We start from the raw sequence: 20,015 nt of genomic DNA on the forward strand, positions 1-20,015 counted from the left end.
TTATTATACTATGTCTTTTTTTAAAGAAAAAAGCCTTACTATACTTACTATGTATAGTAAGGCCTTTTTGTTAAAAAAAATGACCATGTATAGTAAGGCTTTTTTGTTAAAAAAAAAAAAAGACCATGCATTGTTTGGTTTTCTTCATAAAAGACCATGTACATTAAGGGTTTATTTAACCCTAACCCTGCCCCCGGTATTACAAAACAAAAAAACAAAAAAACACATTAGTATTTCACTTCGCTTACTTTCGACGGCGGTCAATGAAAAGTGGGAATTTGCTGGCCTCTAGTGGTCAAACTCTGCTGCTTTCTGCATGACTTTTTCACCGTTTCAAAGTTTCATTTTCGGCCTATCGTGAATGTTTTATTTTTTGGAATGTGGGAGGAAACTGGAGTACGCGGAGGAAAAGCACGCAGATCCTCATTTCCTACTACATTGCCTTGTCGCAGACGTAGGGATACGTCATTGCTTTTCACCTATGATTGGCTTGTGGTAGAGTGGAGTAGCCAGAGTTTACGCCTATTGTAGACGCAGACGAGTTAATTAAGCGCATGCGCAGTAACCATTCCTTTTGGAACGCCGAAAGGCACGCTGACTGTCGACGAGCACGCTAACTAGGTAAGAATAGAGCAATTCACTGGCCTAAATGCGTTTTTATCACGCTATCGGGAGATTTTTCAGCAATCAATTGAGCCCAAAACGCCAACAAATATCTTAGTTTAATGCCAGGTTTAGCACACCGTCGACAATTTAAGTTTGCGCTGCTTTTCCTCACCGGCTGTGTGAGGTATGTTACTAGTTAACATTAGCGTTAGTGTCACGATTTGACTTAAAAAGTATGTTGTCCGTTTTCTCTCCATTATTGAGTCGTGTGGCAAGACTTTAAATTTAATCAAACAATGCCGAGTCATCAACCAACAGTTTGCTGGGTAAATGTTTACATCCAGAAGCAAGATTTCCTTCCTGTTGTATGTAATTATAGTTTTCATTGCGAGTGCTAAACACCCGTTGCCGATTTGTAATTGTTCTGTTTAAAAAAAAAAAAATCACTTATACAAAACCTTTAAGCCATCTTTCTACTAGCTGTTAACGTCAGTCTGTATATTTAATCGCCGTATACAAAACTATTAAGCCAACTTTCTCCTAGCTCACCGGTGTCAAAGTGGCGGCTCGGGGGCCAAATCTGGCCCGCCGTGTCATTTTGTGCGGCCCGAGAAAGTAAATCATGAGTGCCGACTTTCTGTTAGGATCAAATTCAAATGAGGATTATACATGTATATTATATTTCCTCATTTTCCCCTTTTTAAATCAATAATGGTAATTTTTTAATCCATTTTTTTCCTTGTGTTTTTAGTTCAAAAAGCATTTAGTAAAATCTAAAAATAAATATATTTTAAAAATTCAGTTTTCCACGCTAATATTGAACATATTCCCAAAAATATTTTATTTCCTTTTGAAATGAAAAACTAATTATTAGAAGATATTTTCCCTCATGAAGAAAAAAAAGCTCAAACATTTTTTTTTAGATCTATAAAAACTGAATATTTAGGGATTTTGATACTTTTTTAAATCCAATTTAAATAGAAAACAATATCAAAATATTATTTCAAAAATGGTCCGGCCCAACGTGAAATCGAGTTGACGTTATTGCGACCCGCGAACCAACCCGAGTTTGACACCCTTGTCCTAGCTGTTAACGTCAGTCTGTATATTTAATCGACTTGTCTGGAAAAGGAAAAATAGCACCTGGCACTCGCTAACTAAGTTTCATTCTTTATTTTGATCGTTTCTTAAATTTCTTGTAAGATTTCTCTATCCCGTAATTGTTTGGCAACCCCCAAATACCTTGGTTAAATCAAGTTTTCCCTGTTTAGCATCAAGATAAAACTACTTCCCCCCCAAAAACAACTAAGCCTATCTGTTGAATCTCCAGGCTCTATATATGCTAACTTATGCTTTTTTGTGCAAGTTTTCCCTCTTTAGCACCAAGATGCAGCTCTTCTAGCATCCCTAGAGCACTCTTGAGGTTATAGAAGAGGAGTCTGGGCCAGATCAAGGTAAAACTACCCCCCCCCCCCCCCCCCCCCCCCACACACACACACAAAAAGTTGAATCTCCATTCTATATATTCTAACTTTTGCTATTTTTTTGCATGCAACAGGCCTGAGAGATCTTCCTCACAAGTTGCCCACTTGAATCATATGGTGTCTCTGTACTTCTGAAATCCAAATTAAATAAAAGCCTAAATCATCATGGTGATGTTTCACTGGCCATTCATTTCCACAGCTCTTTGACTAAATCTTTAAGGTAAGAAGGATCTCAGTTAATGTGAGAGCAGGAATTCTAAGTATTTATTCCCATTTTTTTTCAATTTTATTTTCTGGGTTTATTCCTTAATTTTATTTTCTAAGTGTTTATTCCCCCAGTTTAAAAAAAAAAAAATTGCCAAGTGTATATACCCCCAGTTTTTTTTCTAATTTTATTTTCTATATGTTTATTCCCCCAGCTTCTTTTTCTAAGTGTTTTCTCCCCCAGCTTTTTCCTTATTTTATTTTCTATGTTTTTCCCCAGCTTCTTTTTCTAAGTGTCTGTGTTTGTTCCCCCAGCTTTTTTCTAATTTTATTTTCTATGTTTATTCCCCCAGTTTTTTTTCTTTTATTTTCTAAGTGTATATACCCCCAGTTTTTTTTTCCTAAGTGTTTATTCTCTTCTAATTTTATTTTCAGTGTATTTTACAAAAAAATGTAAGTGTAAAATTGTTTTGTGAACTTTTAACTAAAATGTCTTATGTCTACAGGTGGATAAACCAGAGAAAAGACTGGCTGAACCAATCAACACTTCAATGTAATGTCAACTAAGTATGCTAAAGTTGAAATGTTTGCCTGTAAATAAATTTTTTAACTTGGATTGTTACTTGCATTTTTTGTTAGATAAAGACAAACACATGTATACATAGAAAAACTTTTATTTTGACATAGAAAAACAAGCTCTCGAGATAGGTTTTCGCTTAACCCCCAGCACCGAGAAATGAGGGGGTGCGTCAGCCTATCTGTACATAGGCAGGAAACCTTGTCCCCCTTGTGGAATTCTGGAAAACAAAAAAAAGGGGTCAATATACAAATTTAAGTAAAAACCATTCGCAAGGTCTTACCTTTTATTTTGAAAAACTTTGGAGATAGGTTCTCGCGTAACCCCCAGCACCGCGAAATGAGGGGGTGCGTCAGCCTATCTGTACATAGGCAGGAAACCTTCTCCCCCTTGTGGAATTCTGGAAAACAAAAAAAAGGGGTCAATACACAAAGTTAAGTGAAAAACCATTCGCAAGGTCTTACCTTTTATTTTGAAAAACTTTGGAGATAGGTTCTCGCGTAACCCCCAGCACCGCGAAATGAGGGGGTGCGTCAGCCTATCTGTACATAGGCAGGAAACCTTGTCCCCCTTGTGGAATTCTGGAAAACAAAAAAAAGGGGTCAATATACAAATTTAAGTAAAAACCATTCGCAAGGTCTTACCTTTTATTTTGAAAAACTTTGGAGATAGGTTCTCGCGTAACCCCCAGCACCACGAAATGAGGGGGTGCGTCAGCCTATCTGTACATAGGCAGGAAACCTTGTCCCCCTTGTGGAACTCTGGAAAACAAAAAAAGGGGTCAATACACAAAGTTAAGTGAAAAACCATTCACAAGGTCTTACCTTTTATTTTGAAAAACTTTGGAGATAGGTTCTCGCGTAACCCCCAGCACCGAGAAATGAGGGGGTGCGTCAGCCTATCTGTACATAGGCAGGAAACCTTATCCCCCTTGTGGAATTCTGGAAAACAAAAAGGGGTCAGGCACAATCGATTAAATTACATAAAAAGAAATACAGACTACAGCCTAAAAAAGACTCCTACATTTAGCTTTTTTCTATAAGACATCAAAAGGGTACCCATTATTCAGACACTGCAAAAGGCAATATTAGACATACTCCTGATGGTCTGCTGCAGAAAGACTAAAAAATGATCCGAGTCTTTAAAGGCCCCTGTCCAGTCTATTTTTCATGTTTTCCTCCACAAACAAATAATCAGGCTCTTAATGTGGTGGGAAATATAGAAAACACACTGGACAGGGGCCCACAAGGTACAAATTACATGAAAATAATTATTAAATAAATTCTACTTCTGCCTTGAGGTTTTTAGTCAATTATTTCAAATCAATTCATTCTTTAAAAAATAAATATCCAAAAGCTTCTATTTTCTCTTCTTATGCCGAGGAAAAAATGTTTAAGAGGAAAAAATGACACCTGCACTATTGTTGAATAAATGTCTCACTTAGGTTTTGTCAAAACCACATTTAAAACTAAAAATGAAACGGTCCTGAGGTCTTTAAGAAAGTTAACGGGGTAAAAGTATATAATCTATTCGAGTGCAGTTCCACTACACGGCAGAATTTTTTTGTACCAATTACCAATTGTCATACGCAGTTATCTGGGTATGATGACAATTAGGCTTTTGTCAAGTCAATGATGATAAAGCCTATGTTCAATTATTATTTGTAAGGTCAGAAAGATGTGAAACTCACAAGCGGAAGCTACTCCTAAACTTGCCACTATAGTATTTTTTTTTAAATTAAATTCAATAGGGATGACCCTACTTTACAGTTTATTTATCGCAGCCATGTCTGGACTACATTAACCGCGATAATCGAGGGATTACTGTTTATTCCTTACACGTCCACTAATGGCATTTTGTGTGGGTGACTTATCCACAGGTTTATGCTATTAAAAAAACACCAAGCTAGTTAGTGTTTTCATTCAAAAGTTGAATGCATAATGATGAAAAACGAGCCAATTGCGCAAAGCCTTGAATACTGAACGCTGACGTTTAAATATTACACGGATAGAGAAAATGGGAACTATTTAAAAATGACTCACTTTGTTATGGCGTCGACAAGATGCCCCTTTCTGGTCGTTTTGGCCACCTTCTTGATGTTTCCCAGCAGTCGGTTCTCGTTGAGGGTCTGAAACACACAATGGAATGATTTCTTTTTAAACAAAGAGCGATCGGTAACGCAATGTAGCCAATTTGTTTGCAAACATTTTGCCGTCTGCACACACATGGGACTACATCACGTCAACGAATCATGCTCTTATCACTCTAAAGACGAGAAGTGGGGCTTCGAAATCCCCAAATGACAACGTACCGAATGTGCTGCATCGTCCTGTGAGAAGTTTGTCAGGCTTTCTTCGGCAAATCGTCACTTTTGAGCTGCTCTGCAGTGCACGCCAGTGTTACCTCCTGGCTCATCAGCCATATTGGCGTCTGACGTCGGCAATTTCAACTGTGACCTCGGCCACGCCTATTAAAAATAGACACACAAAAAACATAAATTGTTTTCATAATAACGTGCGTTAGTCAGTGTGTGTGGGGGGGAGGGGGGTGTACATGCTTTTTGGTTGGACTTTAATACTTAAAAAACAAAATACATTGTTTTCATAATAACAAGCATTAGTCAGTGGGTGGGGCGGGGGCGGGGCTGTAAATACGTGTTGATTGGGCACTCATACTTAAAAAACACATTGTTTTCATCATAACGTGCATTAGTTAGTGGGGGGAGCTGTAAATATTTTTGGCTTGGGCTTTAATCCTTTAAAATACAGTATTGCACATTATGAACATTGTGATGACATGCACTTTAGTGTTTGTTTTTTACTTCTAGACATTTAAACAGTGGCAGTGCATTTTTTTGCCGTTTCACATATGGACGTATATAGACATATCGACGTTCATCGCTGTCTTTTTACCGTGGAAATGATACTCCGGGCCCGGTTCTGATGTCTAAAAAGCTCCAGTATTTGTATTTAATCAATAAATGCTGTTTTCGGCTGGATTTTACCCCATTTTCAGTGTTTGCCCGTACGCCATTGACGTTCATTACTGTCTTTTCCCGGGAAAATCACCCCCCGGCCCGGTTGTAATGTTTGAAAATCTCCAGTATTTGTATTTAATCATGAAATGCTGCTAGGAAGTGGATTTTACCCCATTTTTGTGCATTGATTTATTGATTATTTTTTTATGTCTCGCAGCTGAAGCTGCAGTAGAGGTTTTATAGCCATAAAATAGTTTTTGAGGGTTGGATTGATACGTTGAAGGTGCTACGAGAAAATGCACGGACCGCCACTGCTTACTATATTATGTCGTTTTTTAAAGAAAAAAGCCTTACTATACTATGTCGGTTTTTAAAGAAAAAAGCCTTACTATACTATGTCGTTTTTTAAAGAAAAAACCTTACTATACTATGTCGTTTTTTTGAGAAAAAAAGCCTTACTATACTATGTCATTTTTTTTAGAAAAAGGCCTTACTATACTATGCCCTTTTTTAAATAAAAAAGCCTTACTATACTATGTCCTTTTTTAAAGAAAAAAGCCTTACTATACTATGTCGTTTTTGGGAGAAAAAAAGTCGTACTATACTATGTCATTTTTTGAAGAAAAAAGCCTTACTATACTATGTCATTTATTGACGAAAAAAGCCTTATTATACTATGTCGTTTTTGGGAGAAAAAAAGCCGTACTATACTATGTCATTTTTTGAAGAAAAAAGCCTTACTATACTATGTCATTTTTGAAGAAAAAAGCCTTACTATACTATGTCATTTTTTGAAGAAAAAAGCCTTACTATACTATGTCATTTTTGAAGAAAAAAGCCTTACTATACTATGTCGTTTTTTGAAGAAAAAAGCCTTACCATACTATGTCGTTTTTTTGGAAGAAAAAAGCCTTACTATACTGTGTCGCGTTTTTAAGAAAAAAACCTTACTATATATACCATGTCGTTTTTTTGAAGAAAAAAGCCTTACTATACATACTATGTCACATTTTTAAGAAAAAAGCCTTACTATACTATGTCGTTTATTGAAGAAAAAAGCCTTACTATACTGTGTTGATTTTTGAAGAAAAAAGCCTTACTATACTATGTCGTTTTTTTTTTAGAAAAAGGCCCTACTATACTATGTCGTTTTTTAGAGAAAAAAAGCCTTACTATACTATGTCGTTTTTTAAAGAAAAAACCTTACTATACTATGTCGTTTTTTTGAGAAAAAAAGCCTTACTATACTATGTCATTTTTTTTAGAAAAAGGCCTTACTATACTATGTCCTTTTTTAAATAAAAAAGCCTTACTATACTATGTCCTTTTTTAAAGAAAAAAGCCTTACTATACTATGTCGTTTTTGGGAGAAAAAAAGTCGTACTATACGATGTCATTTTTTGAAGAAAAAAGCCTTACTATACTATGTCATATTTTGAAGAAAAAAGCCTTACTATACTATGTCATTTTTGAAGAAAAAAGCCTTACTATACTATGTCGTTTTTTGAAGAAAAAAGACTTACCATACTATGTCGTTTTTTTGGAAGAAAAAAGCCTTACTATACTGTGTCGCGTTTTTAAGAAAAAAACCTTACTATATATACCATGTCGTTTTTTTGAAGAAAAAAGCCTTACTATACATACTATGTCACATTTTTAAGAAAAAAGCCTTACTATACTATGTCGTTTATTGAAGAAAAAAGCCTTACTATACTGTGTTGATTTTTGAAGAAAAAAGCCTTACTATACTATGTCGTTTTTTTTTTAGAAAAAGGCCCTACTATACTATGTCGTTTTTTAGAGAAAAAAAGCCTTACTATACTATGTCGTTTTTTAAAGAAAAAACCTTACTATACTATGTCGTTTTTTTGAGAAAAAAAGCCTTACTATACTATGTCATTTTTTTTAGAAAAAGGCCTTACTATACTATGTCCTTTTTTAAATAAAAAAGCCTTACTATACTATGTCCTTTTTTAAAGAAAAAAGCCTTACTATACTATGTCGTTTTTGGGAGAAAAAAAGTCGTACTATACGATGTCATTTTTTGAAGAAAAAAGCCTTACTATACTATGTCATATTTTGAAGAAAAAAGCCTTACTATACTATGTCCTTTTTGAAGAAAAAAGCCTTACTATACTATGTCGTTTTTTGAAGAAAAAAGACTTACCATACTATGTCGTTTTTTTGGAAGAAAAAAGCCTTACTATACTGTGTCGCGTTTTTAAGAAAAAAACCTTACTATATATACCATGTCGTTTTTTTGAAGAAAAAAGCCTTACTATACATACTATGTCACATTTTTAAGAAAAAAGCCTTACTATACTATGTCGTTTATTGAAGAAAAAAGCCTTACTATACTGTGTTGATTTTTGAAGAAAAAAGCCTTACTATACTATGTCGGGTTTTTTTTTAGAAAAAGGCCCTACTATACTATGTCATTTTTTAGAGAAAAAAAGCCTTACTATACTATGTCGTTTTTTAAAGAAAAAACCTTACTATACTATGTCGTTTTTTTGAGAAAAAAAGCCTTACTATACTATGTCATTTTTTTTAGAAAAAGGCCTTACTATACTATGTCCTTTTTTAAATAAAAAAGCCTTACTATACTATGTCCTTTTTTAAAGAAAAAAGCCTTACTATACTATGTCGTTTTTGGGAGAAAAAAAGTCCTACTATACTATGTCATTTTTTGAAGAAAAAAGCCTTACTATACTATGTCATTTATTGACGAAAAAAGCCTTACTATACTATGTCGTTTTTGGGAGAAAAAAAAGCCATACTATACTATGTCATTTTTTGAAGAAAAAAGTCTTACTATACTATGTCATTTTTGAAGAAAAAAAGCCTTACTATACTATGTCATTTTTTGAAGAAAAAAGCCTTACTATACTATGTCGTTTTTTAAAGAAAAAACCTTACTATACTATGTCGTTTTTTTGAGAAAAAAAGCCTTACTATACTATGTCATTTTTTTTAGAAAAAGGCCTTACTATACTATGTCCTTTTTTAAATAAAAAAGCCTTACTATACTATGTCCTTTTTTAAAGAAAAAAGCCTTACTATACTATGTCGTTTTTGGGAGAAAAAAGACTTACCATACTATGTCGTTTTTTTGGAAGAAAAAAGCCTTACTATACTGTGTCGCGTTTTTAAGAAAAAAACCTTACTATATATACCATGTCGTTTTTTTGAAGAAAAAAGCCTTACTATACATACTATGTCACATTTTTAAGAAAAAAGCCTTACTATACTATGTCGTTTATTGAAGAAAAAAGCCTTACTATACTGTGTTGATTTTTGAAGAAAAAAGCCTTACTATACTATGTCGGGTTTTTTTTTAGAAAAAGGCCCTACTATACTATGTCATTTTTTAGAGAAAAAAAGCCTTACTATACTATGTCGTTTTTTAAAGAAAAAACCTTACTATACTATGTCGTTTTTTTGAGAAAAAAAGCCTTACTATACTATGTCATTTTTTTTAGAAAAAGGCCTTACTATACTATGTCCTTTTTTAAATAAAAAAGCCTTACTATACTATGTCCTTTTTTAAAGAAAAAAGCCTTACTATACTATGTCGTTTTTGGGAGAAAAAAAGTCCTACTATACTATGTCATTTTTTGAAGAAAAAAGCCTTACAATACTATGTCATTTATTGACGAAAAAAGCCTTACTATACTATGTCGTTTTTGGGAGAAAAAAAAGCCATACTATACTATGTCATTTTTTGAAGAAAAAAGTCTTACTATACTATGTCATTTTTGAAGAAAAAAGCCTTACTATACTATGTCATTTTTTGAAGAAAAAAGCCTTACTATACTATGTCGTTTTTTAAAGAAAAAACCTTACTATACTATGTCGTTTTTTTGAGAAAAAAAGCCTTACTATACTATGTCATTTTTTTTAGAAAAAGGCCTTACTATACTATGTCATTTTTGAAGAAAAAAGCCTTACTATACTATGTCATTTTTTGAAGAAAAAAGCCTTACTATACTATGTCATTTTTGAAGAAAAAAGCCTTACTATACTATGTCGTTTTTTGAAGAAAAAAGCCTTACCATACTATGTCGTTTTTTTGGAAGAAAAAAGCCTTACTATACTGTGTCGCGTTTTTAAGAAAAAAACCTTACTATATATACCATGTCGTTTTTTTGAAGAAAAAAGCCTTACTATACATACTATGTCACATTTTTAAGAAAAAAGCCTTACTATACTATGTCGTTTATTGAAGAAAAAAGCCGTACTATACTGTGTTGATTTTTGAAGAAAAAAGCCTTACTATACTATGTCGTTTTTTTTTTAGAAAAAGGCCCTACTATACTATGTCGTTTTTTAGAGAAAAAAAGCCTTACTATACTATGTCGTTTTTTAAAGAAAAAACCTTACTATACTATGTCGTTTTTTTGAGAAAAAAAGCCTTACTATACTATGTCATTTTTTTTAGAAAAAGGCCTTACTATACTATGTCCTTTTTTAAATAAAAAAGCCTTACTATACTATGTCCTTTTTTAAAGAAAAAAGCCTTACTATACTATGTCGTTTTTGGGAGAAAAAAGACTTACCATACTATGTCGTTTTTTTGGAAGAAAAAAGCCTTACTATACTGTGTCGCGTTTTTAAGAAAAAAACCTTACTATATATACCATGTCGTTTTTTTGAAGAAAAAAGCCTTACTATACATACTATGTCACATTTTTAAGAAAAAAGCCTTACTATACTATGTCGTTTATTGAAGAAAAAAGCCTTACTATACTGTGTTGATTTTTGAAGAAAAAAGCCTTACTATACTATGTCGTTTATTGAAGAAAAAAGCCTTACTATACTGTGTTGATTTTTGAAGAAAAAAGCCTTACTATACTATGTCGTTTTTTTGAGAAAAAAAGCCTTACTATACTATGTCATTTTTTTTAGAAAAAGGCCTTACTATACTATGTCCTTTTTTAAATAAAAAAGCCTTACTATACTATGTCCTTTTTTAAAGAAAAAAGCCTTACTATACTATGTCGTTTTTGGGAGAAAAAAAGTCCTACTATACTATGTCATTTTTTGGAGAAAAAAGCCTTACTATACTATGTCGTTTATTGAAGAAAAAAGCCTTACTATACTGTGTTGATTTTTGAAGAAAAAAGCCTTACTATACTATGTCGTTTTTTTTTTTAGAAAAAGGCCCTACTATACTATGTCGTTTTTTAGAGAAAAAAAGCCTTACTATACTATGTCGTTTTTGGGAGAAAAAAAGTCGTACTATACTATGTCATTTTTTGAAGAAAAAAGCCTTACTATACTATGTCATTTATTGACGAAAAAAGCCTTACTATACTATGTCGTTTTTGGGAGAAAAAAAGCCGTACTATACTATGTCATTTTTTGAAGAAAAAAGCCTTACTATACTATGTCATTTTTGAAGAAAAAAGCCTTACTATACTATGTCATTTTTTAGAGAAAAAAAGCCTTACTATACTATGTCGTTTTTTAAAGAAAAAACCTTACTATACTATGTCGTTTTTTTGAGAAAAAAAGCCTTACTATACTATGTCATTTTTTTTAGAAAAAGGCCTTACTATACTATGTCCTTTTTTAAATAAAAAAGCCTTACTATACTATGTCCTTTTTTAAAGAAAAAAGCCTTACTATACTATGTCGTTTTTGGGAGAAAAAAAGTCCTACTATACTATGTCATTTTTTGAAGAAAAAAGCCTTACTATACTATGTCATTTATTGACGAAAAAAGCCTTACTATACTATGTCGTTTTTGGGAGAAAAAAAAGCCATACTATACTATGTCATTTTTTGAAGAAAAAAGTCTTACTATACTATGTCATTTTTGAAGAAAAAAGCCTTACTATACTATGTCATTTTTTGAAGAAAAAAGCCTTACTATACTATGTCGTTTTTTAAAGAAAAAACCTTACTATACTATGTCGTTTTTTTGAGAAAAAAAGCCTTACTATACTATGTCATTTTTTTTAGAAAAAGGCCTTACTATACTATGTCCTTTTTTAAATAAAAAAGCCTTACTATACTATGTCCTTTTTTAAAGAAAAAAGCCTTACTATACTATGTCGTTTTTGGGAGAAAAAAGACTTACCATACTATGTCGTTTTTTTGGAAGAAAAAAGCCTTACTATACTGTGTCGCGTTTTTAAGAAAAAAACCTTACTATATATACCATGTCGTTTTTTTGAAGAAAAAAGCCTTACTATACATACTATGTCACATTTTTAAGAAAAAAGCCTTACTATACTATGTCGTTTATTGAAGAAAAAAGCCTTACTATACTGTGTTGATTTTTGAAGAAAAAAGCCTTACTATACTATGTCGGGTTTTTTTTTAGAAAAAGGCCCTACTATACTATGTCATTTTTTAGAGAAAAAAAGCCTTACTATACTATGTCGTTTTTTAAAGAAAAAACCTTACTATACTATACTATGTCGTTTTTTTGAGAAAAAAAGCCTTACTATACTATGTCATTTTTTTTAGAAAAAGGCCTTACTATACTATGTCCTTTTTTAAATAAAAAAGCCTTACTATACTATGTCCTTTTTTAAAGAAAAAAGCCTTACTATACTATGTCGTTTTTGGGAGAAAAAAAGTCCTACTATACTATGTCATTTTTTGAAGAAAAAAGCCTTACTATACTATGTCATTTATTGACGAAAAAAGCCTTACTATACTATGTCGTTTTTGGGAGAAAAAAAAGCCATACTATACTATGTCATTTTTTGAAGAAAAAAGTCTTACTATACTATGTCATTTTTGAAGAAAAAAGCCTTACTATACTATGTCATTTTTTGAAGAAAAAAGCCTTACTATACTATGTCGTTTTTTAAAGAAAAAACCTTACTATACTATGTCGTTTTTTTGAGAAAAAAAGCCTTACTATACTATGTCATTTTTTTTAGAAAAAGGCCTTACTATACTATGTCATTTTTGAAGAAAAAAGCCTTACTATACTATGTCATTTTTTGAAGAAAAAAGCCTTACTATACTATGTCATTTTTGAAGAAAAAAGCCTTACTATACTATGTCGTTTTTTGAAGAAAAAAGCCTTACCATACTATGTCGTTTTTTTGGAAGAAAAAAGCCTTACTATACTGTGTCGCGTTTTTAAGAAAAAAACCTTACTATATATACCATGTCGTTTTTTTGAAGAAAAAAGCCTTACTATACATACTATGTCACATTTTTAAGAAAAAAGCCTTACTATACTATGTCGTTTATTGAAGAAAAAAGCCTTACTATACTGTGTTGATTTTTGAAGAAAAAAGCCTTACTATACTATGTCGTTTTTTTTTTAGAAAAAGGCCCTACTATACTATGTCGTTTTTTAGAGAAAAAAAGCCTTACTATACTATGTCGTTTTTTAAAGAAAAAACCTTACTATACTATGTCGTTTTTTTGAGAAAAAAAGCCTTACTATACTATGTCATTTTTTTTAGAAAAAGGCCTTACTATACTATGTCCTTTTTTAAATAAAAAAGCCTTACTATACTATGTCCTTTTTTAAAGAAAAAAGCCTTACTATACTATGTCGTTTTTGGGAGAAAAAAGACTTACCATACTATGTCGTTTTTTTGGAAGAAAAAAGCCTTACTATACTGTGTCGCGTTTTTAAGAAAAAAACCTTACTATATATACCATGTCGTTTTTTTGAAGAAAAAAGCCTTACTATACATACTATGTCACATTTTTAAGAAAAAAGCCTTACTATACTATGTCGTTTATTGAAGAAAAAAGCCTTACTATACTGTGTTGATTTTTGAAGAAAAAAGCCTTACTATACTATGTCGTTTATTGAAGAAAAAAGCCTTACTATACTGTGTTGATTTTTGAAGAAAAAAGCCTTACTATACTATGTCGTTTTTTTGAGAAAAAAAGCCTTACTATACTATGTCATTTTTTTTAGAAAAAGGCCTTACTATACTATGTCCTTTTTTAAATAAAAAAGCCTTACTATACTATGTCCTTTTTTAAAGAAAAAAGCCTTACTATACTATGTCGTTTTTGGGAGAAAAAAAGTCCTACTATACTATGTCATTTTTTGGAGAAAAAAGCCTTACTATACTATGTCGTTTATTGAAGAAAAAAGCCTTACTATACTGTGTTGATTTTTGAAGAAAAAAGCCTTACTATACTATGTCGTTTTTTTTTTTAGAAAAAGGCCCTACTATACTATGTCGTTTTTTAGAGAAAAAAAGCCTTACTATACTATGTCGTTTTTGGGAGAAAAAAAGTCGTACTATACTATGTCATTTTTTGAAGAAAAAAGCCTTACTATACTATGTCATTTATTGACGAAAAAAGCCTTACTATACTATGTCGTTTTTGGGAGAAAAAAAGCCGTACTATACTATGTCATTTTTTGAAGAAAAAAGCCTTACTATACTATGTCATTTTTGAAGAAAAAAGCCTTACTATACTATGTCATTTTTTGAAGAAAAAAGCCTTACTATACTATGTCATTTTTGAAGAAAAAAGCCTTACTATACTATGTCGTTTTTTGAAGAAAAAAGCCTTACCATACTATGTCGTTTTTTTGGAAGAAAAAAGCCTTACTATACTGTGTCGCGTTTTTAAGAAAAAAACCTTACTATATATACCATGTCGTTTTTTTGAAGAAAAAAGCCTTACTATACATACTATGTCACATTTTTAAGAAAAAAGCCTTACTATACTATGTCGTTTATTGAAGAAAAAAGCCTTACTATACTGTGTTGATTTTTGAAGAAAAAAGCCTTACTATACTATGTCGTTTTTTTTTTAGAAAAAGGCCCTACTATACTATGTCGTTTTTTAGAGAAAAAAAGCCTTACTATACTATGTCGTTTTTTAAAGAAAAAACCTTACTATACTATGTCGTTTTTTTGAGAAAAAAAGCCTTACTATACTATGTCATTTTTTTTAGAAAAAGGCCTTACTATACTATGTCCTTTTTTAAATAAAAAAGCCTTACTATACTATGTCCTTTTTTAAAGAAAAAAGCCTTACTATACTATGTCGTTTTTGGGAGAAAAAAAGTCGTACTATACTATGTCATTTTTTGAAGAAAAAAGCCTTACTATACTATGTCATTTATTGACGAAAAAAGCCTTACTATACTATGTCGTTTTTGGGAGAAAAAAAGCCGTACTATACTATGTCATTTTTTGAAGAAAAAAGCCTTACTATACTATGTCATTTTTGAAGAAAAAAGCCTTACTATACTATGTCATTTTTTGAAGAAAAAAGCCTTACTATACTATGTCATTTTTGAAGAAAAAAGCCTTACTCTACTATGTCGTTTTTTGAAGAAAAAAGCCTTACCATACTATGTCGTTTTTTTGGAAGAAAAAAGCCTTACTATACTGTGTCGCGTTTTTAAGAAAAAAACCTTACTATATATACCATGTCGTTTTTTTGAAGAAAAAAGCCTTACTATACATACTATGTCACATTTTTAAGAAAAAAGCCTTACTATACTATGTCGTTTATTGAAGAAAAAAGCCTTACTATACTGTGTTGATTTTCTAAGAAAAAAGCCTTACTATACTATGTCGTTTTTTTTTTTTAGAAAAAGGCCCTACTATACTATGTCGTTTTTTAGAGAAAAAAAGCCTTACTATACTATGTCGTTTTTTAAAGAAAAAACCTTACTATACTATGTCGTTTTTTTGAGAAAAAAAGCCTTACTATACTATGTCATTTTTTTTAGAAAAAGGCCTTACTATACTATGTCCTTTTTTAAATAAAAAAGCCTTACTATACTATGTCCTTTTTTAAAGAAAAAAGCCTTACTATACTATGTCGTTTTTGGGAGAAAAAAAGTCCTACTATACTATGTCATTTTTTGAAGAAAAAAGCCTTACTATACTATGTCATTTATTGACGAAAAAAGCCTTACTATACTATGTCGTTTTTGGGAGAAAAAAAGCCGTACTATACTATGTCATTTTTTGAAGAAAAAAGCCTTACTATACTATGTCATTTTTGAAGAAAAAAGCCTTACTATACTATGTCATTTTTTGAAGAAAAAAGCCTTACTATACTATGTCATTTTTGAAGAAAAAAGCCTTACTATACTATGTCGTTTTTTGAAGAAAAAAGCCTTACCATACTATGTCGTTTTTTTTGAAGAAAAAAGCCTCACTATACTGTGTCGCGTTTTTAAGAAAAAAACCTTACTATATATACCATGTCGTTTTTTTGAAGAAAAAAGCCTTACTATACATACTATGTCACATTTTTAAGAAAAAAGCCTTACTATACTATGTCGTTTATTGAAGAAAAAAGCCTTACTATACTGTGTTGATTTTTGAAGAAAAAAGCCTTACTATACTATGTCGTTTTTTTTTTAGAAAAAGGCCCTACTATACTATGTCGTTTTTTAGAGAAAAAAAGCCTTACTATACTATGTCGTTTTTTAAAGAAAAAAGCCTTATTATACTGTTTTTCTTAAAAAGGCCTTACTATACTATGTTGTTTTTAGAAAAAAAAGCCTTACTATACTATGTCGATTTTTGAAGAAAAAAGTCTCACTATATTATGTCGTTTTTGGGAGAAAAAAAGTCGTACTATACTATGTCATTTTTTGAAGAAAAAAGCCTTACTATACTATGTCATTTATTGAAGAAAAAAGCCTTACTATACTATGTCGTTTTTGGGAGAAAAAAAGCCGTACTATACTATGTCATTTTTTGAATAAAAAAGCCTTACTATACTATGTCATTTTTGAAGAAAAAACCCTTACCATACTATGTCGTTTTTTTGGAAGAAAAAAGCCTTACTATACTGTGTCGCGTTTTTAAGAAAAAAACCTTACTATATATACCATGTCGTTTTTTTGAAGAAAAAAACCTTACTATATATACCATGTCATTTTTTGAAGAAAAAAGCCTTACTATACTATGTCATTTTTGAAGAAAAAAGCCTTACTATACTATGTCATTTTTTGAAGAAAAAAGCCTTACTATACTATGTCGATTTTTGAAGAAAAAAGTCTTACTATACTATGTCTTTTTTTGAAGAAAAAATCCTTACCAAACGATGTCGTGTTTTTTTGGAAAAAAGCCTTACTATACTATTTCGTGTTTTTTTAATAGAAAAAAGCCTACTATACTATGTTTTTTTTAAAGACCTTACTATCATGTCGTTTTTAAAGAAAAAGCCTTAGTATACTATGTTGTTTATTAAAGAAAAAATCCTTATTATACTATGTCTTTTTTAAAGAAAAAAGCCTTACTATACTATGTATAGTAAGGCCTTTTTGTTAAAAAATGACCATGAACAGTAAGGCTTTTTTGTTTAAAAAATGACCATGCATTGTTTGGTTTTCTTCATAAAAGACCATGTATATTAAGGGTTTATTTAACCCTAACCCTGCCCCGGGTATTAAAAAACAAAAAAAAACAAAAAAACACATTAGTATTTGACTTCACTTACTTTCGACGGCGGTCAATGAAAAGTGGGAATTTGCTGGCCTCTAGTGGTCAAACTCTGCTGCTTTCTGCATGACTTTTTCACCGTTTCAAAGTTTCATTTTCGGCCTATCGTGAATGTTTTATTTTTTGGAATGTGGGAGGAAACTGGAGTACGCGGAGGAAAAGCACGCAGATCCTCATTTCCTACTACATTGCCTTGTCGCAGACGTAGGGATACGTCATTGCTTTTCACCTATGATTGGCTTGTGGTAGAGTGGAGTAGCCAGAGTTTACGCCTATTGTAGACGCAGACGAGTTAATTAAGCGCATGCGCAGTAACCATTCCTTTTGGAACGCCGAAAGGCACGCTGACTGTCGACGAGCACGCTAACTAGGTAAGAATAGAGCAATTCACTGCCCTAAATGCGTTTTTATCACGCTATCGGGAGATTTTTCAGCAATCAATTGAGCCCAAAACGCCAACAAATATCTTAGTTTAATGCCAGGTTTAGCACACCGTCGACAATTTAAGTTTTTGCGCTGCTTTTCCTCACCGGCTGTGTGAGGTATGATGCTAGTTAACATTAGCGTTAGTGTCACGATTTGACTTTAAAAAAGTATGTTGTCCGTTTTCTCTCCATTATTGAGTCGTGTGGCAAGACTTTAAATTTAATCAAACAACGCCGAGTCATCAACCGACAGTTTGCTGGGTAAATGCTCACTCTAGACATCCAGAGGCAAGATTTCGTTCCTGTTGTATGTAATTATAGTTTTCATTGCGAGTGCTAAACACCCGTGGCCGATTTGTAATGGTTCTGTTTTTACAAAAAAAACACTTACAAAACTGTTAAACCAACTTTCTCCAAGCTGTTAACGTCAGTCTGTATATTTAATCGCTGCATACAAAACTATTAAGCCAACTTTCTCCTAGCGTACCGTGTCAAAGCGGTGGCCCGGGGGCCAAATCTGGCCCGCCGCGTCATTTTGTGCGGCCCGAGAAAGTAAATCATGAGTGCCGACTTTCTGTTAGGATCAAATTCAAATGAACATTATACATGTATATTATATTTCCTCATTTTCCCCTTTTAAAATAAATAATGGTAAATTTTTAATCCATTTTTTTCCTTGTGTTTTTAGTTCAAAAAGCATTTAGTAAAATCTAAAAATAAATATTTAAAAAATTCAGTTTTCCACGCTAATATTGAACATATTCCCAAAAATATTTTATTTCCTTTTGAAATGAAAAACTAATTATTAGAAGATATTTTCCCTCATGAAGAAAAAAAAGCTCTTTTTTTTTTAGATCTATAAAAACTGAATATTTAGGGATTTTGATACTTTTTTAAACCCAATTTAAATAGAAAAAAATATCAAAATATTTCAAAAATGGTCCGGCCCAACGTGAAATCGAGTTGACGTTATTACGACCCGCGAACCAACCCGAGTTTGACACCCTTGTCCTAGCTGTTAACGTCAGTCTGTATATTTAATCGCCGTATACAAAACTATTAAGCCAACTTTCTCCTAGCTCACTGGTGTCAAAGCGGTGGCCCGGGGGCCAAATCTGGCCCGTCACGTCATTTTGTGCGGCCCGAGAAAGTAAATCATGAGTGCCGACTTTCTGTTAGGATCAAATTCAAATGAACATTATACATGTATATTATATTTCCTCATTTTCCCCTTTTAAAATCAATAATGGTAAATTTTTAATCCATTTTTTCCTTGTGTTTTTAGTTCAAAAAGCATTTAGTAAAATCTAAAAATAAATATATTTAAAACATTCTGTTTTCCACGCTAATATTGAACATATTCCCAAAAATATTTTATTTCCTTTTGAAATGAAAAACTAATTATTAGAAGATATTTTCCCTCATGAAGAAAAAAAAGCTCAAACAAACATTTTTTTTAGATCTATAAAAACTGAATATTTAGGGATTTTGATACTTTTTTAAATCCAATTTAAATAGAATAAAATATCAAAATATTATTTCAAAAATGGTCCGGCCCAACGTGAAATCGAGTTGACGTTATTGCGACCCGCGAACCAACCCGAGTTTGACACCCTTGTCCTAGCTGTTAACGTCGGTCTGTATATTTAATCGACTTGTCTGGAAAAGGAAAAATAGCACCTGGCACTCGCTAACTAAGTTTCCTTCTTTATTTTGATCGTTTATTAAATTTCTTGTAAGATTTCTCTATCCCGTAATTGTTTGGCAACCCCCAAATACCTTGGTTAAATCAAGTTTTCCCTGTTTAGCATCAAGATAAAACTACTCTCCCCCCCCAAAAAAACAACTAAGCCTACCTGTTGAATCTCCAGGCTCTATATATGCTAACTTATGCTTTTTTGTGTGCAAGTTTTCCCTGTTTAGCACCAAGATGCAGCTCTTCTAGCATGCCTAGAGCACTCTTGAGGTTATAGAAGAGGAGTCTGGGGCAGATCAAGGTAATACTAAAAAAAAAAGTTGAATCTCCATTCTATATATTCTAACTTTTGCTATTTTTTTGCATGCAACAGGCCTGAGAGATCTTCCTCACAAGTTGCCCACTTGAATCATATGATGTCTCTGTACTTCTGAAATCCAAATTAAATAAAAGCCTAAATCATCATGGTGATGTTTCACTGGCCATTCATTTCCACAGCTCTTTGACCAAATCTTTAAGGTAAGAAGAATCTCAGTTAATGTTAGAGCAGGAATTCTAAGTATTTATTCCCATTTTTTTTCTAAGTGTTTATTCCCCCAGTTTTTTTTCTAATTTTATTTTCTATATGT

At 32.0% G+C, this 20,015-nt stretch overlaps 3 long non-coding RNA genes across 4 annotated transcripts; 2 read left to right on the forward strand and 1 right to left on the reverse strand.

Annotated features, from left to right (window-relative positions):
• The first annotated feature begins 1,598 nt into the window (after positions 1-1,598).
• Positions 1,599-2,910, forward strand: LOC144083753 (uncharacterized). Its single transcript, XR_013303619.1, has 3 exons — positions 1,599-2,060; positions 2,165-2,310; positions 2,801-2,910. It is a non-coding gene; the product is annotated as an uncharacterized LOC144083753 (long non-coding RNA).
• A 42-nt stretch (positions 2,911-2,952) lies between these two features.
• Positions 2,953-5,490, reverse strand: LOC144083729 (uncharacterized). 2 transcript variants are annotated; one of them, XR_013303609.1, is made up of 6 exons: positions 5,183-5,490; positions 4,914-4,999; positions 3,696-3,812; positions 3,516-3,632; positions 3,155-3,452; positions 2,953-3,091 (listed from the first exon to the last, which is right to left on the reverse strand). It is a non-coding gene; the product is annotated as an uncharacterized LOC144083729 (long non-coding RNA). The 2 variants fall into 2 exon arrangements; XR_013303610.1 differs by lacking the exon at positions 3,516-3,632.
• Positions 5,491-17,537: 12,047 nt separating this feature from the next.
• LOC144083730 (uncharacterized) lies at positions 17,538-19,853 on the forward strand. The gene is made up of 3 exons (XR_013303611.1): positions 17,538-17,636; positions 19,600-19,687; positions 19,760-19,853. It is a non-coding gene; the product is annotated as an uncharacterized LOC144083730 (long non-coding RNA).
• The last annotated feature ends 162 nt before the right edge of the window (positions 19,854-20,015 follow it).

This window comes from Stigmatopora argus, chromosome 10 (genome assembly GCF_051989625.1).
Source record: "Stigmatopora argus isolate UIUO_Sarg chromosome 10, RoL_Sarg_1.0, whole genome shotgun sequence".
Classification (NCBI taxonomy): domain Eukaryota; kingdom Metazoa; phylum Chordata; class Actinopteri; order Syngnathiformes; family Syngnathidae; genus Stigmatopora; species Stigmatopora argus.